Source organism: Rattus norvegicus, chromosome 16, assembly GCF_021556685.1.
Source record: "Rattus norvegicus strain SHRSP/BbbUtx chromosome 16, alternate assembly SHRSP_T2T, whole genome shotgun sequence".
Taxonomy (NCBI): Eukaryota; Metazoa; Chordata; class Mammalia; order Rodentia; family Muridae; genus Rattus; species Rattus norvegicus.
Genome location: NC_141549.1, coordinates 70987188 through 71011384, shown reverse-complemented (window position 1 = coordinate 71011384; position 24197 = coordinate 70987188). Strand labels below are relative to the sequence as shown.

The 24197-nt window shown below is 41.5% G+C and overlaps 2 protein-coding genes across 7 annotated transcripts in view; both read right to left on the bottom strand.

Annotated features, from left to right (window-relative positions):
- The window catches only part of Erich1 (glutamate-rich 1), a gene marked incomplete at its 5' end in the record, with an annotated part of 52793804 nt that overhangs the window by 12652979 nt on the left and 40116628 nt on the right, over positions 1-24197 (bottom strand).
- Unc5d (unc-5 netrin receptor D) overlaps positions 1-24197 on the bottom strand; it is a 546654-nt gene that overhangs the window by 487819 nt on the left and 34638 nt on the right. The gene's annotated exons all lie outside the window — the stretch shown is intronic.

Here is a 24197-nt window from a genome sequence, read left to right as displayed (position 1 = left end):
GTGGTGGGAACTTACTTGCTACTTTTAATTTGGACAACAATGTGTTCAGTTTTCTGGGTCAATTCTTTCCTTCTATTTGACTTCTATACTTATACTTTGTGGAGGGGATATATATGGAGAGAGAGAGAGAGAGAGAGACAAGACAGAGACAGAGACATAGAGAGACAGACAGACAGACATAGACAGAGAAACAGAGAAACAGAGACAAAGACAGACACAGACAAAGACAGACACGGACAGAGACGGATAGTAGACAGACTGGTGAATAAAGAAATGAAGATGGTAAATTCAAAAGTTTATTTGGAGAAAATCTATTTAAGGAATGCAGGGGTCAATGGAACTAATCAGTATGACTTGATTATCATAGGTACAGCAAAGAAAACAATAAAAAAATCAGGGGGCATTACATACTGCTGATGGGAGAGAAAAGTGTTGGTGACTTTTGGAGAAAATGTTGGATATATATGCACTAAATTTATGCAAAAAAATCTACCCTTGATAACTTGAAATTGTGAACCAATTATTTATTGCAATGGTGCCTTATAGTTATAATTTATTGGAAACGGTCTGAATAGACATTAGTTGAATGAGTGTCAGTGCATCTCCCCAGTGAGTCAGAGACCTCACCAGATCCCAGACCTTTAAACCATATGACCCATTTTCATGAGCACATGTGTTTTGCAAAAGATTTCTTATGCACGCACACCTTAACCTATATTGTGTGAATTAAAATGATTGTTGCCTGGAAAACTTTTTCCAAAACTGACTGTGTTCGAATATGCTTATAAGAAAGGGACAGGCATTAGAATCTCTGGAAGTTTGATCCAGACCAAGTCTGGCTGAAGCGAGTTTTCATTCTCACCTCTTCATGGTTCATTTCCCTGCCTTCCATGACACTTACTGGGACCCCTGACAAGGCATGCTCGACCTCCAATAATGGGCACAGTATCTTGCTTAACTATGAAGCCCCAATGGTTCCACGAGTTTCCAGTGGATTAACATAAGTAACTTATGAAAATAGAGTTGTCCTTTACTTAAATGCTAGCTTTTCTCTTATTTCTTCTGATCTCACGGTTGAAGGAGGAGACTCCAATCCTTACATCTGATATGAGCAAACAGACATCTCCCCAACATTGTTCTTGATAATCCTCGAGAATATCCTCTATTGCTATTGCTTCGTTTTATGAGGAAATTCTTCTGCCCCTGCTTAAATTGAGCATGAATATGTTTGAACACTCTTCCATATAAACAAGCCTTTTTTTTAAAGTAAATAAATTTATATGCTGAGCAATATATACATCTACACATATGTGTATGTGTATGTTACAATAATTAATTGGCACAGAGCAGGCCGCACCAATAAAAGAGAGTGAACGGAAGATGGAAATGGTATAATTTATATTATAATCTGAAAAAAAACAATTTTTAAAAGCAAATAAAAATATTTATAGTTGAAGTATTCCATTTTCATTCTAACAAAACTTGAGGTAATTTAAAGAAGTGGAAGAGTCGTTCATTTTGTGCTTCCTCCTGGTCCACAGCTGTCTTTTCCCTTTGAGCACCTGTCTCCGACTCGCACTGAGAAGACTGCCATGCCTTAGTGCTTCATCAAGGGAAATGGACTGCCTCTCTTCTGCAGAATGGACTGCAGAATGGATACAAACATGTACTCAAAGGTGAACAGACCTTCAGTATCTTATTCAACAGCATACCCTGCACCTTGGAGGGGATAACATATATGTCCTATGTATGTATGGCTTTGAATTCCACAGTCATCAATTTTACATGATTAGGAGTCTCTGAAGTCATTACTGACCATGTCAAAAAGGAGACTTCTCTGAACAAAACTGACAGCAACACTAACATCCAGACATAACTGTAGGTATTTAGAAGGTGATCGGACAGAAACAATATGTCCATGTAGCAAAACAACAGAGGGATTCCCCCAACTATCGCTTACGACCTCCCAGCCATCTCTGCTTGTTGGGTTTACAATATCAGACATGATCTCCTTCCTTTGAAGTGGACATCAATTTCCACCAGAAAGTGGGTGATAGTTCCCCTAAAAGACTTACTACTATCGTTACTGATAGCCTCAATTTTGGGGAGCTAGCAGGGATACTGTTGCACATAGGGTTCAAAACTCATAAGGTTGTTAATGTCTTTTCTCCCATAGCAGCCTCCACAGCGTCTTCTGGTATTTTGAGAGCCAGCCATCAAGGAGGAAGTTTGTAGTACACTCTAGGAACAGATTTTCTATGTCCTTTGACTAAGATATGCTGGCTTCAGCAACCAGATCTGACTATCTAGTTCTGTTGGAAATCCATCAACAATGCTAATAGCCTCTACGGCCTTGGAAACCATTCAGAACAGAAGGGAGGGCAATGAATGCTGTCACTGGGGGTAGCTGACTTCCATGGCATGGCTATCACACTCTAGAACTCACAGCTGCCATAACTGCCTGCACAGTATCTGTGTAAGCCCTGAACCTGCCAACATCTTGTAGACAAGGGAAGGACTCCAAAGTCCCTACTCCTCCCCGAGGAATTATACACAGTGAAGAATTGGTAGAGAAGGAAGACACGTTTGTTTCATTGTTAGCCACTGATCAAAAGATCCCAAAGTTCCTCTAAAGCTATGACCACTGAACACAGAGAGACAGGAAAGTAGAAGGAGGTGCTGACTAAGAAGAGGAATCTGATTATTGAAAGAGTGGGAAAGGAACCAAAGATGATTACAGAGAGCAGGGAAAGTAGGCTTCCCCCAGGCTCAGTCTCCTAATTGGCTATGCAACAACCAACAAGTACTTTATGAGTACCCATGAGGTTGTTTCTATGTAGAAAAAGAAAGTGCTTTAAATAACTTACTGTTTGGAGGAACGTCAGAAAGACTTAAAAAGATAAACACCTGTGAATGTACTTTCCTATGTTAACTGGAAAATCATAGTTATATTCATCTGAATGAGACAAATGGTAAGTGTCTGACTGACAGACATTTGTTATATACATTTGTTTCTCCATGACTTACAAAGGTCCCCCACCCCATTTTTGTAAATATACTTGTGTGATGCACACATATACACAATTTGTACGATAAGTCCCAGTGAAGGTGGACACAGAGGTGCCACAGAATGCTTCCAGAAGTCAGAGTAGAGCCATAGGTGTCAGTCCTCACCCTCTACCTTTAGACAAGTCATTCTTGTTGTTGTTGCTGCTGTGAGTTCTTGTGCTTGCCATAGTAGCCATCTCACAAGGTTCTGGACAGTCTCCTATCCCCATGTGTGATCTCACCATAAGAACAATGGAATCGCATACATGTGCTTCCACACTTCCACATCCAGCTTTACCAGATCCTTGGCAAGTCATCCTCACATTCTTAGCCTTTCAGAGCAAGCATTTTATCCCACAGAACCATATTCCTAGCAGCATAAATTTTTTGGCATAAGTGTTCTGTAATAGCCTTTCAAAAATACATTTACGTATTGCGTACATTTGCATGCATACGTGTGGGCAAACAGGGACCATCCCACTGGTGTGAAACCAGAGGGCAATTTGAAGTTGTCTCCTTCAACCATGCCGGTTCTCAGAATCTAACTCAGACAACAGCCCTGGGGATGAGGCCTTTACTGACTAAGCCAACTGCCTAACTCCTGTGCCTATATCTAGTCATACTGTATTGCATAATTTAAAAGCTGTTAAGCAGATCACATTGAGGACTCAGCATACATCTATATGTGACATAATGATGGATGATGGATAGAACCGAACCTGAACGAAGTAAAAAATGTATTTCACGGGTTGGAGGTATTTCCATGCTTGCCGGAAGTTACTTAGTGCTCCTTACACATATTCCATTTTATCTGTCGCATTTCTCTCAATTAGGTTGCAGAAAGAATGACAATGGAGTAGAAATGCAATGGTTTAAAGTTGTTCTTCGCCAGCTGAGAGCTTTGACCAACGTCCAAAGTCACGAGGCTTCCACAATTAGAACAAAATTTTCCACTAGAAATGAATTAATAACTGAACTTTCGAAATGTGCAGCATACACTAATCCAGGTTTTTAAAATCCCTAATGGGCTTTGTAGCGGTGCAATTTGGCAAAGTGAGTAAAATCCTCACATAATAGATAAAGGTAATTAGAGATGCAGAACCAATTCCTTCTAAATGCCCTGCATGCAATTTGGAACTGTTAGTCCCTTCTTCAGAAATGGGGAAACTGGCCAAGGGGAGAAACGTGAAGAATTAAGGGACCATCTAGCTGCAGCAACCACACAGGAGCTGGGACTTCAACACAGTGACAATTCCCATCACCTACTTTCCCTTCCTGAAATTTCTCAAGAAGCCAGCCATCTTGCAGGTAAAGAATCCCCACCTTTAGAGAGGGTCTAACTTCTGATTGTGTTGCCAAGAGCTGGAGGCAATGGGCAGCCAGGAACTCGGGAAAACAGGGAGAAACATGACTTAGATATATCTTTTAAAGCCAAGCCACGCAAATCTTGTTGTGTATCTCACAGAAACCAATCTGAGGAACTGTGGGTTTCTTTTCACCCTCTGACGAATAAATCTGGTTTGCGTACATTAAGTGTCCACTCAGCCTTCAAGCTAAACCTCATCTTTAGCATCACCTATGTCAGCTGAAATACAACAATCCCAGAGACAGAAACATAAGAAAAGAACCTTGAGGTTAGTGGCTAAACACGGACTTCTGCAGTTCCAGAAGCCTACACAGCAGGTACAACCCCTAGGGCTACGATATGGATCACAGCAAACGCTGTGAGGAAGGGGGTCATCTGGCAGGGCGGAAAAAGTGGAAACAGACATGACCAGAGCCAGACCCTCTGTCTTAGAGATCACTGACTTGTAGGTAAAACCACCCTTTGTGGTGTAGACAGACGCATACTGCCACTTCAGACAGCCCATTTTGCTGTTGGACTAAAGAGCTAACAGAAATGCCCCACTGCTCACATTTTATATAGAAAAAAAACACACATTCAGTTCATGTGACACAGCAGAATCCTTGTGCCTAACTCCACCCCAGAGAGAAGATTCAGGAGGAGGTCTCAATGTCAACTCCTCCAAAGAACAGACAGAAAACCCAGTCCTAGCATTTAAAATGTGGTGCTTTCTAGGTCCGTGTACTATGGCATTTTATGATTATTCCATTAAAATTGGTTCAAGTAGGCAGAGGCAAGGCAAGGCCTATGAGAAGCAGTCATCTGCCTTGACTTACAGACAAGGAAACAGGACCCAAAGTAAGTAAGGAAAGCCAGCCGTCACGCCTGGGTACTGCTGAGCCCCAGAGCGAATCTTGAGATTCCCAGGTCACTGTTTTTGTATTTCCCTCCTGGCAAGTGTGGCTGGGTTTCTCTTAGCAAGTTCTGGAGGACCACATACAAGTCCTCAGTTAAACACAACTGGTCCTCATAATTCCAAAAACATTCCAGGAACCTGGCAGAGGTGTTTTCTTGATGACATTTTTCTCTTAGAGTAACAGGCTGGCTGAACTATGTGATCTTTATATCAAACTCCTTTATCTAGTGCTTCCAAGCTTAGGAACAACTAAAGCAGCTTAGTTCTCACAGGTGTTCTGGGTATTGGCTTTAGGTTTAAGTCAAAAGCCCTCTTCCCCCAAGGGTGGCCAGAACCAAGCTTTGGTTATTTCTTTAATGTACTCACGTATTTATTAGTGCAGCATATATATTCACACACGATTTTATGGTTATATATGGGGAAGGACCCAGACGCGCATGTACGCATGAAAAGGTCAGAAGACATCACGTGTCTTCTATCACTTTCCACCATATTCCTGTGGGATGGGGTCTGTCGATGAACTGGAAATCCGTATTTCTGCTTGGTCAGCAGACCAGCCAGCCTCCAGGACCCGCCTGTCTACCACCTACAATGCTGAGGTTACAAGCACCTGGAGGCATGCCTACCTTCCTCAGGTGGGTGCTAGAATTTGAACTGAGGTCCCCACGTTTGCACAGCAAGGACTCCTCTCCACTGAGTGATGCCTTCACCAGCCCCAGTTGTCTCTTTCAATAACTTCTCTGAAACCCTTCTTGTCACATGCTCTCCAAGCCTTGAGTGTTTTATATACTTGGCAGAGAGTGGAATACAGACCTATTTCTGATGATAATGCCTTTTAACAGTTGTCAAAACTGATTTAGCAGGCCGGTATAGCAATATGTGAAACCCCAGTGGATTTCTCGTCTTCGTAGGAAACTTTAGGGCACCACGAATAATAATTATATTTATCATTTTCCTCCTTAAAAATGACACAATGTCTAACTGGTGGCTTAACAAGTTTTGCTTCCATTGTTACTTTTCAAATTCATGCCATCCCAGGACCATCACCTCTGTAACCACCAGGTTGCCCTAGACAGAAATGAAATTGCTTAGAGCAATGCAAGTTTATGAATCTGTGACTTTCCTGCTCTTGGCAAGGTTAAAAGTGGTTTTTTTTCCCCTGTCCATCAAACATCCTTCCCTGGGCCTCACCTAGAAGCTTCTTGGCAAGGTTGTGATTTTTTTTTCCCTTACCATCCTATGCTCTGGGTCCGCTTATTCTAAATCCACGAGCAAATACATTTAATCTATCAAGCTGATTACTTCCTTTTTTCTGGTAATAGCAAAGAACATGGTACCAAGAACAGTACACTAAATGCTTCCCAGATCTGTCCATCACCTGCTGTAGAGAACATTTGATTTACAGGTTCCTAGAACCCTAGAAACTGAAGTTATACAAAGCTTCACCGGAAAGCAATTACTACATCTCCACAAACCTGGAGTCAGGCATTCAGTCGTCCCTCATCCTCCCCATGGCACAAGGCGTCCTACCACGGAGTGAATCCTCCCAGGGAAAGGCAGTGACAGGTGTTTTCCTGAAGATAAGCTGACCCCATCCTGCAAAGAATGGGCAGGAGGAATCCACGGGCTTCTCCTTCATCTGTGAATCTAACAATAACGAACAGCAAGATCCCCAAGCAATTTTATGTCAGTCGACTTAAATTCTGGGGCTGGGTTTTTACAGAAGCGAAGGTCTTAGGATAGCAGACACGGTACTGTGCTGCGCATTATAAACTTTAAAGAAGAAAGAAAGAAACGAACAACGTGTTAGCTATCAATACATCATCTTCAAGTCAGCTAGAGTACGTATATTTTGTAGTCTCCAATCAGGAGTTGACCTTACAGGAAAGCAACATTCTCTAGGTTAAAAGAGGCGAGCAGACTAAGACAGCTTCATGTAACTCAGAAATGGAAGAATCCTTTTACCTCCACAGTGCATTCTGAAACACCTTCTTCTAATGTCAAGTCAGAAAATGGCGGCGGCTTATTTGCCAGAGATAACTGACACAGATAAGTCTGAAAGCGTCAGCTGGCAATACCTATCTCGTCCGATGCATGCAGTCTGGGGTGGAGATGGGAGGAGCTGGTGGGGAGAAGGAACGCGATACTGTTGCCGTCCTTGTGCAAACACGTGCCATCCACAAGGCAGTGAATTGCTTAAACATTTAATTAAAAGGGTGTTTTGTAACCTGTATGTTTTTAAAAATACGCATTTGTTATATGTTTAATAAAAGCCACTTATATGGGCTCTATGAGTCTGTAATTGTTTTATGTGCATAATTTCTAATCTGTATGATTACTTCAGCAAGAATATACACTAGTGTAATGCGGTTTAATATAGCTTTATGCATTGTAGTTTTATCTTTTTCTATTTATTCACAGAAATAGCCAACGCTGAGGTTTCTATTAGAATGCTCCAGTAAATCTTCTCTCCATTTAACATGAATCCATCCTAAATGCTCTGCCGTTAGAAACTATTGCTGTTACAAAGCATTTATACTTCTGGTTTGAAAGGCCCAGGTACTAACTGAAACCACATAAAAGGCCTTGAACTTGCCTGGGATAGGATTATCTCGGGAACTTTTAAGAAATACTGACATTATGGTTCTATTCTAGTCATTGAGAAAGAAAATCTCTGATGTTAGGGCTGAGGAATCAGCATTGTGAAGTTGTGGCTTGGGCAAACATGTATGTGACTCCTTGTCATCTATCTCATCTACAGAGCTCCTGAACGAAGCCCTTCTTAACACAGATGTCATAAGAGAGCACACACTGACAAAACATGTCTTTATTGCATGGGGGAGAAGCCTCCTTGTATTTGTATGCTGGGGTAAGCTGAACCAACAAATCTAACAGACAATAACAATGTGTTTTTAAAAAGCACATATAAGAATATCTGTTGTGAAATTAAAAGTTGTTTTCACCTGGGCATGGTAGCTTGCTTTTAATCCCTGCACTCCAAAGGCAGAGACAAGAGAATCTCTGTAAGTTTAAAAACCAGCCTGGTTTGCATAGCCAGTTCCAGGCCAGCTAGGAAGAAATGATAGCACCTTGTCTCAAAAGTATAAAAATACTTCATTTTAAAATGAAAAAAGTCTTTCTTTGTACATTAAGTAATTTTTGCCTCAATGTGATAAAGCCATAAACACGTCCCTCGAATATCTAAGTGCTGACCTCGAAGTTCAATTCTGTTTTAGACCATTAAATCCACAGATTGGCTTTATCTCCCTAGTCTCGATCATTTGCTAACGGCAGTCTGTCTGTGTAAGAGGTGTTGTTGCCTTGTGTCTCAGTCAGGGTTTCTATTCCTGCACAAGAAAGCAAGTTGGGGGGAGGAGAGGGTTTACTCAGCTCACACTTCCACTTAGTTGTTCATCACCAAAGGAAGTCAGGACTGGAACTCAAGCAGGTCAGGAAGCAGGAGTTGATGCAGAGGACATTGAGGGATGCTACTTACTGGCTTGCTTCCCCTGGCTTGGTCAGCTTGCTTTCTTATAGAACCCAGGACCACCAGCCCAGGGACAGCACCACCCATAATGGGCTGGCCCCTCCCCTCCTTGATCACTAATTGAGAAAATGCCTTACAGCTGGATCTCACGGAGGTATACCCTCAAAGGAGGTTCCTTTGTGATAACTTCGGCTTGTGTCAAGTTGACACACAAAACCAGCCAGTACACCTTGTTCTTCACCAACAGACTCGTAACTGAGAACTACGGTAAGTGACCTTCAAGCATTTAACATTGCTGGGTTTGCCCTTTCTGCCCACTGAGCTCTTCCCATCCAGTTTCCCTTTGCCATTCATCTTTCAGTAGTTTTCATGACGTAACTTTACATCTTCTAATCAAAGTACTAAAGGGGGCATAAAACCGTCAAATAAACAATTCATGTAAGTTATATATGTCTTCCTAATAGTTTTTGCCAAACTGGGAGTTCATTTTTAAAAATTAAAGTCTACTGTGAAAAACTTGAGGGTGGTTGTTGGTTACTCTGTAAATGTAAGGGCTACTATTGCACTCCGGGAGATTCTTTTGTTTGCTGGGTATTGTTGTGGTTCAAAAGTAGGACTAGTGGTCGCTTTGTTACTTTTTCCTTTGAGAACTGATACACAAGAATCCTCTGCAGGGGCAGGAAAACTCTGCCAGAAAATCAGTATCTTTATAGAGTTCCATGAGAGTTACCTAAAGCACCCAAATCTAAACTGGCAGATACCATTGCTCTAAAACAGGAACCAAGGAAAACTGACTCGGGTCTGTGCTGACCACTTACTGCAAAAGCAAACCAGAGAGGACCAGACACTCACACACTCACGCACCGACGGGCGGCACTGAATGCAGCACAGTCTTTGTTTGCCTGACATGAAGTGAGGAGAAAAAAAGTAGAGGATTGGGGTGGGGGTGGATTCTTAGAGGAAGTGTGAGGGCGGAGTTCGGAATAGATATGACCGAAACATTGCATACATGAAATTTTTAAAGAATAAACAAAGTTAAAACACATTTTAAAGACCCTGGGTTTTAAAATTGAAGAGAGTCTCACCTTGAGGATGGCTATGCCAAATCAACTGGTAGAAGCTTGATTTCGAGCCAACTTCAATAATAGCATAGTGCTATTCATACAAACTCATAAACAGAGTTCAAAGCCCCAAAACTTCTTCTTTCTCTCTCTCTCTCTCTCTCTCTCTCTCTCTCTCTCTCTCTCTCTCTCTCTCTCGACCTCCTCTCTCTCTCCCCTTTTCTCTCTCCCCCCTCTCCCCTTCTCTCCTTCTCTCTCTCTCTCTCTCTCTCTCTCTCTCTCTCTCTCTGGCAACCCTCACCCATTACTAAAGCAGACTTACAGAAACTAAAATGTTCCTGGTAGCTTCAGATGTGATCAGAGTTGATATTAAATAAAGAATTATTTAACCTAAGTTTGGTTTCAGTTTCTTATAAGAGAAGCTGCTGTTTTCTGTTCATCTCATTCCCAACTAAATTTAGAGAAAAAAAAAAACTATAAGAACAAAAACTTGTAAAGTTGCCTAAAAATGCCAGCCAATCAGCCAGTAGGCCAGTCAGCCAGGAGCATGCCACCAAGTGAGAGAATGGCTTCAGTACAGTATCCATAGGGTGGCTTCTGTGTCTGGGGACATTCGAGTGAGGCGATCTATCACCAAGTACTTTTCTACTTAGGAGCAAGTTTTTCCATCTAAAGTCACGGGCGTGCCTCTTTGACTGACAGGACCTCTGCACCCTCCAAAGCTCTCGATACAGGGAGATGGCCTTCAAAACAACGTACTGTGATCAGAGCTTTCAGAGCAAAGAGAATATAAGCAAATGAATTGTTAGTATGGTGTCCCCACTCATCACAGCAGAGAATTAGACGGAGAGTTGTTAGTAGAGAGAAGAGAGGAGTTTGCCCCCAGCAAGAAGAATAGGCAGAGCCGTGATCACAGGACACATCTGAAGCACAGCAAGGCTTGGTGAGGTGGTGATAATCCTGGAGAGGGGATCAGAAAGAGAAGGGTTTTGTGCCTGGGATGATGAGTAAAATGATTCAAGCTGAGAACTGTAATGAAGGGGAGACAGGCCCACACAGACTTTAAACAATCAAGCACTTGAAACTTTATCTTCTAGGCAGTTGGAAAACAGAAAGAATATGAGCAGAAATCAGAGCATATTAGGGTGGATATTTGAGAGAAATAATTGGGCTAGCAAGAGCCAATACAAACTTAAAATTAGCATATTTGTAATTTGCATATAACTTATTTGAGTGTTACCAAGCACTTCTCCAAGTATTCCAAGCCTGCATGAGCTCCGTCCTACAAATGGAGGGCAGCTTCGCCATCACACTGCACTGAGTCTTCATATAACACATTATTTTCATCATTACAAAACATGATTATGTCCATACACCACAGTTTCACAGATCCCATGTAGGTACACAGAAAAATAAGAATATGGTTATCTAATTCATCCCATGGGATAAAATGGACTTTTTCATGAAATATCAAACTGTTAAATAGTCAGACTTCACTGAAGTGTTCACAAAATTACTCCTTCATAAGATACCTTCAAGACTGGAAAAACAAAGGAAACCTCCACGGAGACCTTTGGTGGTGGTTTTCTACAAGGTCACACTATAAAATCCTGGCTGACCTAAAACTCACTATACAGAGTCAGAGATCTCCTGCTCCTGCCTCTGAGTCCTGCTAGTAAGGACAAGTGTTGGTATTAAAGTTGTCACTACTGGGACGACAATTTTTTATACATATTGGTATATGTTGTACACACATACATATATACATACATATATATACACACTTATATATACATATATATATGTATATATATACATATATATAATTGAAACATTACCATCTGTTTCTGCCATTAAAGTACCCAGCGTCCAGATTTTTCCTTCATTACCAACTCTAAATCTATATAGTCTGTTTTCTGTCTGGGCTAATTTTTCTCTGCTGTTAGAGGTGATAAATTGTCTGTACACTGAGCTTGTCTTTCCCCCAGTGTCTCACTGTAGCCAAGGCTCAGGGATTTCACCCTTATTCATTATCTAAGACTGCTGTTTATATTTGGTGGTAGCCAGGGTGAAGAAGATAAATAAGTCATAGCGTCCCTTGAGGTTCACTGCCGTGGTGTCCTGATCATCAGCTGGTCATGGGGGAATGAGGGGAACCTGTGTTCATTAATCACCAGAGTGACTTATTACAGAAACACGTGCTGACTTGCATTCCTTTCCCTGCAAAGGGTCAGTCAGTACACCTGGGAGTAATTTGCCACCACATAAAATTTATATTATTTTACGTTCTCTGAACATTGTGCAGGTTCATCACTATATCTCAGGAACAGCTGGTTCATAGTCTCAACATCATCTCTCCCCACTGAAAATAAAAGCATACTGAGGTAAGGGGGGTACCAATGAGCGAAGTGCCAGATACCCTTTCCAAATTAACCTTCTTTGTAAAAACACCTAAGGAAGATGCCTCCACTCTGCTGCTTCAGACACCACTTGCAAAGTGACCGAGGACATAGGAATTGAATGAATACCTCATCATCCGGTTGCTGTACACCCTCCTCCTAATCACTGCAAATTTGCAAGAGATCCTCCTGAGGAACTCCTTTCTCTTAGACTGAAAACCATAGCAAGGAGCCTGAAGCATAGCAAAAAGTAGATTTCACCCAGGCGGTAAATCCTACATCTCTATCACAATAGATAAGCATTCGACTACTGCTGGCAATAACTGGAAACCATCATAACTTTTTTTTTCTAACATTTGGTGCATTTTTTTCCATCTTTCCTATAAGTATGTTATTATTTTTAAATGGTTCAGAAATTCCACATATTGACTAGGTACAGTCAGATATTTCAATACATGTATAAAATGCTACATTTCTAAATATATTTTGGTATTATTGGACAAAAGAACCCGAAAGGGAGATGTTCATCAGAGTCTCAAAGCAATGGAGGATGACTGCAGGCTGAGGAAGCCTGGAGAGCCCAAGAATGCCCGGTGGCTACAAGGGACGACACTGTGCTGTACATGGAAAGCTCTTAAGGAAAGGTGTTTCAAGTAAAGCTGCCACCATACACAAAAAGACTACTGTGAGGAGACAGCTGTAGTCACTGACTGGACCGCAGTCTGCATGTTAGTGTACACACATATGTCAAGTCACGCTGTGCGCCTGAAATATATACAGTTTTCAGACACGAATTTATACCATGAAATATTTGATACTGTGTGAAACACAAACTTCGGCACCTGAAAGTCTAAACTCTACATTCTGCAGTCCACTGAAATGACCAACTAGAATCAGTGCTCTAAAACAGGAAATAGGAAAATGCCAGGGGGCGCTTTAACTGAGGATGGGGGAAGACAGGAAGAGCAAGGCAGAGGGAGGGGGAATAATAAGGACGTTTGAAAAAGCCATAGGGACACAGGCTAAGTTATGTTTCCATAAAAATACATGCATATGTGTAAGCATACACACATTTAATATAAGTGAATAGAATTTAATATATAAAATATGTATTAACATATTAATATATGTACATAAATGTAAGCATACCTACATCTAATATATGTGAATACAACTTAATACATAAAATATATATTAATATAATAGAAAACATTACATTTAGTGAATACTACATTTTAAATGGTACAACATGGGACGATAGTGTTTCCCTAAGAGCCATAAACTTTCTAACAAGATCCCCAGACCCAGGTATGGGAAACTTCCCTTGTTGTTGGTCAAGAGGGCCGAAGATACTCCCAAAACAATAGAGCTTCTTGTCATTGCCCTCAGTCCTTTCTCAGAACTTGCCAGTAAGACCCGATTGTTGAAGACACCCTGAACTGGACATACACATGCAAGAATTGATCTGGGACTGACATGAAGGACTCCTCCCCGTGTACTAGATCTCAAAGTATCCTAAGGTGATATAAAAGCTGAGAAAGTGACAAAGCAACCCGTAGTCCTCCCATACCCAAAGGCTTATGAACCACAACGATGCCCAGCAAACGAAGCTACCTCCCAGAGTGTGGGAGTAGCACTTACATTTGCAGATTAACCAATAGCCATCAAATTGAACTTAAGGTACACCTAATACAAGAGAATGCATGCCCGGTACTATAACTCTTGATAACTACCCATGACTGATAAGGCTATGGACCCTAAAGAAGAAACTACTAGTATCACTTCCCTAAACTAGTGTATCTAACTTCATTGTACATAACCATCCAGATATCCATGTATATGCATAGCTCTTGACCCTCATTAACAAAGCTTCTTTTTACGGCAGATGGAGTGTAGTGAGAGTTCTGGGTTCTTAAAAGACCCAGTTATTTTATGTAAGACCATTTTGGTTCTAATCCCAGGTATGAGATAGGGGCTACTTCAGATTATCTACAGCAGCTGACTTTGCCTCTGGTGTGCTCTGGCTGGGGCGTATTCTGCCATCTGTAGATGCTGAATTCTGAGGGTTCTGGAGAGGGTAAAAATGCTAGAACCCAGAAATAGGGGGCTTCTGAAGAAGGAGGAAGAGAGGAAGAGTAGGAGGAAGAGAGGAAGAAGTCGTGGTGATCTTCTTGCTGGTCCCTGCCCCTGCTCCTGCTGTTGCTGGTGGTTGGGAGAAAAGAGACAAGAAGTTGGGGATATCCTGACAAGATGAAAATTGGACTTGCCCATTCAGTAGGAAGTAGCCTAAAGAGACCAACACCCCGTTTTCCCTCTAATTGTCTCACCTATGTAGTATTGTGGGGGTTGGAAGTGATTAGGGAGGATGAGGAGGTATATAAGAACATAATAAAAGCAGAATTTTTATTTTTTTTGCAGAATGCATAACTGGTTAAAATTCAGAGAAAAACATCATTGGGTACACAACACCAACTGATAAGCCTCCAATGCAGTTCCTACATTTAAGGCTCAGGAAACAACTAAGGAAAGACAGTAGGAGAGAGAGACCTGACGTGACAGTATCTTATCCCGATAATACAGAAGCTACATCCACAAAATCTCAACAATATAGTCACCTACACAAGACCAGCTCAAAGACAATACTAACTGATGGGCCAAGACATAAAGGGAAGTCTCGAGAGAGCCCATTGCTCTGTGACAATCACTGCTGAGAGGGGAAGATGCAGTCTTCTCTAGAGTCAGGCCCTTTCATGTGGTATCCAATCCCAAGTGGACAGCTCTAAACACATACACATATAAGCAACACTAGGACTCAGGTGATTGTGTGTGTGTGTGTGTGTGTGTGTGTGTGTGTGTGTGTGTGTAAAACTCCAAAACTAATAAAGACACTAACATTAATCTCTTTATTTTTTCATCCTACCCAGAAGCTGCCTGGCTTTCACTGGCATCATACATGGCTACCACTTAGAAGAGACTAACTTTTCCACAGTAAGTAAGGAAACACACTGGCAAACCAATCGCAGCATCTTGGTCCTTCCTTTGGCTCTGTCGCCATAGCCCACGCTCTTGACATTCTTAAACTCTTCTTTCACAAAGACAGCAATTTGATGAGCATGCAGTAGCATCCCTGAAAGGTGGCATTGTAATTTTCACCCTCTGGAAAACACAGCCACATATGCTCCCATACATGAGCAAAATATGTGTCCTCCTCAGAAAGACAACGGTGCATGGGAGAAGTTATTTTGAGTGTATGGTTTTAATAGAACTCAAAATGACACTGTATCCCTGAAACGAGTAAAGGTTCCTGAGAGGAGAAAATGGAAAGACAGCAATAATCAGAGCCTACACTGAAGGCACAGAGAAGCAGTACAGCATTGTGGACAAGGCTACTCAGCAAATGCTTCAGAAAACTGTCCCACAATTCAGGGGCAAGCATAAAGCTCAGAAGACTAAAAAGGACAATGACAAAAATGGAGGTTGGCACAAGGTGATGGATACACAGCACAGGAGCAGCAGATCAAAGAGTTGAATGGAATTCTTAGGGGGAGGGAGGTAATGGGGGAGGGTTGGGAGGGGCACACCCACATAGAATGGGAGGGGGAGGGGTTAGGGGATGTTGGCATGGAAACCAGGAAAGGGAATAACATTTGAAATGTAAATAAGAAATACCCAATTTAATAAAGATTGGATAAAAAAAGGAAAAAAAAATGTTTCCTGAGAGGGCCATGCATGATGACACACACCTTTAATCCCAGGATTTGAGAGGCAGAGACAGGAGATCTCTGTGAGTTCAAAACTAGCCTGATCTACACAGCAAGTTTCAGGTCAGTCACATCGAAAGAGCAAGAAAAAAATATAGTCTTCTAAATACAAAATCAGTGTCCCGACCTTTTAAGAAAGAAAAAAAAGACAAAAACTAAAAATTACCCTTTAACAAGTCAATCTCTTCAGTGTTAGTTTATTAATTTAAAGCGAGAGATAAGTGTCCCAAACACCATTATGTAAATCTCCCCTCACCTAGATGCTGCATATTTACAGATCTATGAGAGGAAACTATCATAATTCAGATTCCTACTGATGTGAAACACAACAGAATGGAAAGGTCTGGAAAATCAAAACTAGGGAGATCAGCTATACCTTGTGCCACAACACATTGCCCCCATTATCAGAAAGGCCTAGCTCAGGACTAGAGTGATAGATCTGTTGTTAAAAAAGCTTGCCAGTCAAGCATGAGGCCCCAGGTTTGGATTCCCCAAACTCTCACAGAAATCCCTGAGCTCCTGTGGCAGAAGCTCTCCTAACCTGGTGAGCATTGGCACTGGTAAGGTCACATGGGGCCCATTGGCTTCTGCAGTCTACGCATTGGGAAACCAACGGACACTCTGATGGGTAATTTATTAGCTATGCTAATGCAATCAATCAGCCCCCAGCCGAACCTTGCTGGCCCAGAAGCACGAGGGGCTGGAGGATGGCGGGGAAGGAACGATGAAACTTTCACATATCTAAGCTTTTTTCCATCATATGTCGATACACAACGTAATACTTGAAGGGCAAGTTCGGGCTTTAGGATGCCGTTATTAAGAGGCAAATCAGTGTAACTCCCTGTCATGACAATTTACTCAGAGGATTTGAAAAATTTATTAAAAGGATAATTAAACAGATGTAGATTGAAACCTTCGCAAGCCTGTCAATAAAACATACGCATTTTATCTCTAATTTCCATGAATCATTAACAAGAAATTGATCCTATATTAAGCCTCCAAGGAGATCTTATATCTCTACAGCCTTTCTTCCAAAACCTAAGATCAGAACAAAGGCCCATCTCCTTTTTCTATGAAATGACTCGAAACCCTTAGAAATTTCAAACTGATTTGTTTATAAGAGGAATTGGTGCAGTTTTCTAAAAAATAAAGTAAGCTGTAAATGAGAATCTAGTGATACTACAGTTATATCAGATTAAGGCAGCCATGGCAAGAGCAATGTGGGTACCACTTTACCTGTCCCATCCCACGCCCCAAGCGTCACAATGCCCACTTTATGATATGAAACTATGATGGTACTATATTTATCCCAATAGCATAGCACCAGTATACAAGGACGACGGGCTCGGATTCTACACTCCTCACACTGGAAATCCCATCCAGCTTCTAGGAATGAAGGTTAATTAAATACATGTAATTGCATGGAATTGAAATAAATGTAAACAAAGAGAGAAAACACCACCGGGCAAATAAACAGAAAAATTTAAATATATTTCCCAGAAAAAATAAATAAATAAATGTGCACCACAAGCTAGCCTTGTTCACCTCATGTTCCGTGGTGATGATCCTGATTTATATTTATGGAACTAGTTCTTCCAACACTTTGCCTGAAATTAGGACACTCTAATGCGTAACAGCTGGTGACATCTGTCATAACTTTTGATGCTGAGTGTAAGATTTATTCTAGCCTATGACGTCTGGTGGGGGGGGGTGGAAAGCCAGGAGGCAGTGAAACAGGATATATATAGATGTGGCCTAAATTGGATGGACAAGAACAAGGGAGATTTGCGGCCCCTTTTATCAATCACATACACTTTCTCAGACTGAGGACATTTTAAAACACTCTTAATAGTATATGAAGTCACACTGCCTACTAAGGTCCTCTGGCAATGGGTGCCTATATTAAAAAATCTATCTTCAGAATTTCAGATGTAGACATTAAGTTTTTAGTAAAGTTGAGTTTGGGGAGGAAGGGTCAGTGCATAAGGCAATGAGTTAATGGTTCCAGACTCTACCAGCAAATGACAAGATGGAGGATTACCACATAGCAAGACGTTCTGCAGGCTGTCTTCAGGGCTTATTAATGCTTGGCAAATTCACTATCTTCCAAACTGGACACATGCACTTGCACACACACACACACACACGCGCACACACACACACACACACACACACACACATGCACGCATGCACGCACACACACACATGCATGCATACGCATGCACGCACCCCCTCACTCATGCTCTTCGAATCAAGAGTGCTGATCCTCAACAAATATTTGCAGGGCAAACAGGTCGCCGACTCAGTCCAGCTAGAGAATAATTTTCCAGCTCTTCTGAGACAGTTTAGCTGCTTAGGCCCTGATAGCTGCTGTGCTTAACTTCTGCAAAGGGTTCTTAAGACAAATCCTTCTCTAGAGATTTGCTAAATCATCTGAAGAAACCATTTCACTCTTGGCTTTTCACCCTGACAGTTCTTTCCCACTGAGATGTCTTTAAACACTTGCATTCACAGCGGAACAGGAGGGACTATACATTATGATGTCTATGAAAACTCTGCTCCTTAAATGCCACCCGGTAACCAGTCGGCTCTTTTGAACTTTCCAAAGACAAGATTTGAGATTCTCAAATGTTAAAACGAGTCCCATTCAAAATATAATTATGCACAGTCAGTTGAAGTAGACAAGTGAGTCCTCATTCCTGAGGTTTTTTTTTTTCAAAGAAACAACCCCCCAAAATGATAATAATATAAAAATTCCATAAAAGGCATAAAAATGAACCAGGACACCTGGGAGGAAGCTAAATGCTGTGTGTTGGAAGCCTGTCTCTTCCCCAGGGTTGTATACGCGATTGATGGGCAAAGATATTAAATTTATATTTAATGAGCTTTTCTAAGCTATCTAGACACATGCTGAGAGTTTTCAGACCCAAGCTCACATGGAAACACAACAAACTTTATGGAAGCCGATGAACACGTACCCTGGAATGGCAGTGAAGTAAAACACGGATAGGAAACCTGAGCGTGTTGGCTGTGGTTGAGTCATTAGTGTCCCTTCATGTCCCCTAGACAGAATATCTCAGAAATTCCTCTTCTGGGGATCCCTAAAACCACATGTATTTCAGAAGCTATTTACCACTGCTTTATGGCAGAATTCAGACAAACTTGCAACAGGGTGGTTTGATGATTACAGTCCTGAAGAGGCCTTGTTTTAAGCGTCTCCATTACTTTCAGACAAAATAGCCAATAGAAAAATTTCTTGGGGCCAGGGGGTCGATTTTAGCCCTAGGTTTCAAAAGCGTAGCTGTGCCATTTCTCGGCTCATGTGCCTGGGCAAGACCATGGGAGAGCAGAGCATAGTCGGAAGCTATTCACAGGGCAGCTGGCTGTCCAGGAAGCAGATAGCATCGTGAACCCAGGGCCCAGTTGGGAAGGTCTACGAACCATCTTCAAACAGTCACCAGCCAGTCCACACCTCCTAAGGGTTTCACAGTCTTGCAGAACACAGTATCCCTACCCCTGCCCAACAAAACAAAACAAAAAAGACAGAAAACCAACAGCTACCACAAAATACTCAGAACAGGAAGGAGCCTGTATGGCCACTCTTCAGTCAAACTGTAATTCCACTGAGGATGCAAACTAGAGCAAGCTTCAGTATTGAAGTCATACAACCTGAAGCCATCCTGAAATATCTACTGGTTTCTTCACAATTCGGTAGTGTGTTGTAATGAGTGCAGAAAAATAATCCAAAAATATATACATTATTCCACATCTATAAATTATTTTTAAAACTGGCTGGACCTGACTAATTTAGGAAGCAATGTTCTATCTGGTCGTTTGACCTTAGACTTTGAAGACTTAAGGCTGACAAGAAGAAGATGGCTTACTCCAAACTTGGTTAACGCAGTGAATGAATGTTCTCTCCATCTGTAGGACAAAAACATCTTTTTCACCAACAGGTATGTTAAAGTCCAACAGTTCTCTGCTGTCCTCCCCCTATAAGATTGTAGATATGACCGAGTTTCTCAAACTGTTGATTCCGGGAGTCTCCCCCCAATGACCTTTAAAATAAAATGGCCTTCAAATAGTAAGCAAGTCTCACAGTAAATATCCATGCCCTACCAGTGCAGAGCAGGACTCAGCCCTGCAAACCTCAGACGCTCACATGCCGTTCTTTCTCATTCAGGCACGCACTGACTTTTTCTCACGCTAAAAACTAAAATCTGCCCTGAAGGAGAAATGAAATGGCCTTCAGCAGCAAGCTTTTGCAGAGATCTGTGGGGCCCCTGAGTCCACCAGAGAGCCCCCATGGTGTCCAGGAAACAGTTTAGAAACCAATTGGAGACTACAAAACACTTTCTCCCCATCACCAGGCCAGGTCAGGTGAGTAAGGGACACAGAAGTAGATCAGAGTGGAATGTTTTGTGTTTCAGGCTTTTGATTCAGTATGGGAAAGCCTAACAGGCCACTTTAATTTTGCAGATGCTCTCTCTATAAAGGACTCTGCTGCAAGGTCTTGGCTGCTCAACTTAAACCATCCGCGGCCCTGCCTTTTCCTCCTCTGTAGAGCTGCCTCCCTGTGTGTGTGTCCCCCTTAAACATCCTATATCGGTTTGCATGTCAGAGTCTATGATCCAGGAAACCCAAAAACGCAAATCACTTGAAATGAAAAGAAAAAGTTGGAAGAAGAATATTAAACGCTCCAACTAGCCAGTCAAAATATATTTTCTGTAATATTTACTAAATAAACATCATCTCGAGGCTTTGTCTGGGACGGCGGGAACACTCAGCAATTTGACCTCACAACTTTTGGATGTGGAAAAAAAAACCAAACAAACCAAGAATTTTAAGAACCAGCACAGCATTATTTCCATTCGACAGCTGTTGGGTTCTCTTGAGTTTCTGCTAGTGGCAGGCAGGCTGACCATATGGCACATACCTAACAAAAGTTACACTGCATGCTCAGCAAAGAACAGCTTCTGCCCTTATTGTGTTTGCAAAGATGCCCTCATGCACAGCAGTGACAGGAGACGTCGTTTAAACCTATCGGTCCAAATGGAATCCCTGTGACAGAAACCCTTCCTTATCCTGGTGTGGAACAGAGCACCCAGCAAATTACTGATGCTCAGTGTTTGTTGACTGAAGATGAAAACATTCTGTGGAACTTAGCTTCTATGAACCCTTTAAGGATGGCTATTTCCCTTCAGAATCCCTTCGAGTTTGCTTCAAATAGCAGTCATGATGATATACATATGTTTTATATATATATATATATATATGTTATATATACTATATGTTACAAATATTATATAACTACATATACTATTACATATATATTATATTATATACATTAAATAACTCACTTAAAAGTTTGTGCTATGCTGAAGAGAAATGCTAAGTGTCCACAGCCAGCATTCCTGCGATATATCACAATGCACCAGAGGGGCACATTTCAATGTTTAAAGTTAAGGAAATAGTGACTTTTTTTTATTGCACTCACACATACAGTGCCATAAGTTGGCAACTGAAAGAAATGACTGCCTATAAATTTGCTGTATGTTATGAGCGCTGTTTTAAACGGCCATGAAGCAGGTGTCTGCTAGCGGCTTGTATGAAAGCAAAGGGGTTCATAAAAATATAAATGAACAATGAAGCTCCATCTTAGATCTTATAATTTAAGATCCAACAGAACACAAGGCTTTGCTTTTAATTTGAGTAATTGGCTGAACTGCATTACCCACGACTATGAAGATAAACTTGTGCTCTATCAATTTGCCATAATAACTAACAGAGACGTATGTTGTATTATTACCGTTGTTCTCAAAGCTACATCCCACCGCCCAAAAGGCAAATGCTGGCAGGTACATGGGGGTTCTTAAGGACATGGGGTAAGCAGAATCAGAAGAGCAGACTTTTATGACATTCAAGCGACTGCCCTTCAAAACAGTCCTTGGCCGAATTAAACGGTTGCTTTGACACAAAGTATGTGGGGCAGCCATCCAGCACCGGGCTCTTTGAACTTTTAGCTACAACTGCACTCCACCTTATTTCTGAAACCTGAGATGCAGACTAAACACCACATAATGCGGTTACCCAGTCTGACTCAAGCTTACAACAGAGGACTATTTAAAACAGAGCAGGGCCAGCACACCAGAGACTATGCACAATGTTAGATGGATGGGAACTGGGTTAGATCTCGGAAGTAAGGAAAGGGATTCTCGCTCAGACGCTTCCATTTCTTCCCTCCCTTCCTTAATTTCACCACTGCATCCATAAGAGAAACATTCAATGTCAAACAACAAACTTTCTCCCTGTAGCTGTGAGAGTCTGGATACGGTTTGAGGGTTTGAGCGTGTCCCTGGAAGTCCCATGTGCCTGAAGCTCCATCAGAATGTGTAGGATGATGTCATCACGCAGGTGAAGGCTGGTACAAGATAGAATGAGGCCTGTCATTGGACGAGAAGGCAGGATGGGTGGGAGAAAAGTTTTACAGGGAGGAGGAGACTGGAGCGAGGAAAAAAAGAGAAGCAGTGGAGAGAACATGAGGCTGATGTTAAGATTCCTCTCTGTTCATTTACAGGTTGTTATGAATATTTTTTTAAAGATTTATTTATTATATTTACATGAGCACACTGTTGCTGTCTTCAGACACAGCAGAAGAGGGCATCGGATTTCTTTACAGATGGTTGTGAGCCACCATGTGGTCGCTGGGAATTGAACTCAGGGCCTCTGGAAGAGCAGTCAGTGCTCTTAACCGCTGAGCCATCTCTCCAGCCCTGTTATGAATATTCTTAAGGGATGGATATGTTTAGGGTTTTGTGTGTCTAGGTAGGTAATTATATCTTATCAATTGGTTGTAAGTTAATTGTGTGAATGTATTGTACATTGAGCATTTAACACATAGATCTGGTTGTTGGGTTCTAGTTTGCTGAGTCATGATTTCACTGGGTGTTGGGAGTGCGAACGGAGTTGGGACAGGAAGCTGTGCTAGTCTATAGAATGCTTGGGGCTAGTGTTGAGTGGAGGCATGCTAGCAGGTCCGCTGAACACTATGTGAGTCTCAGGCGTGGTAACAACCGCCAAGGGGACAGTGTGTGAAAGCGGTAACAGAGAAACAGCTAGAGTGCACGGATCCTCGGGAGTGGGAACTCACAGGAACCAGGACCAGTGTCATTTTTTTTATAATTTTACAGCAACAAGAATGTCCACACTGACAGCAGCAGAACCTTTAAAGAGTAGAACCCACTGGGAGCTAATGTTGTCATGGGGCAGAAGGGACAATGGAGGTCATGGAACTAGATTGTTAGCATAGAATGGGATGCTAGGAAGCACAACATTCAGCAACCTCAGATGTCTCTTGGTTCCTTGTCTCCCCACTTGATTGATCCATCTCACATCTCACACAGACTCTACCTACGATACACAACAGGCCATGTGTTGCCAGATGGCACCATTTCCTTTGACCTCCCCACCTGTTATATAGATATATAGAAAGGTAGGTAGGTAGATAGATAGATAGATAAATAGATGATAGATAGATAGATAGATAGATAGATAGATAGATAGATAGATGATGGATAGATAGGTAGATAATAGATAGATAAATAGATGATAGATAGATAGATAGATAAATAGATGATAGATAGATAGATAGATAGATAGATAGATAGATAGATAGATAGATGATGGATAGATAGATGATGGATAGATAGATAGATAATAGATAGATAAATAGATGATAGATAGATAGATAAATAGATGATAGATAGATAGATAGATAGATAGATAGATAGATGATGGATAGATAGATAGATGATGGATAGATAGATAGATAGATAGATAGATAGATAGATAGATAATAGATAGATGATGGATAGATAGATAGATGATAGATAGATGATGGATAGATAGATAGATGATGGATAGATAGATAGATAGATAGATGATGGATAGATAGATAGATAGATAGATAATAGATAGATGATGGATAGATAGATAGATGATAGATAGATGATAGATAGATGATAGATAGATGATGGATAGAGAGATAGATAGATAGATGATGGATAGATAGATAGATAGATAGATGATGGATAGATAGATAGATCTTAGATATTTTTCTGGCTGTGCCTGGTTGTAAGTGGCTTTGATCGCAGCACCCACGGGCAGAGGCAGGCAAATTT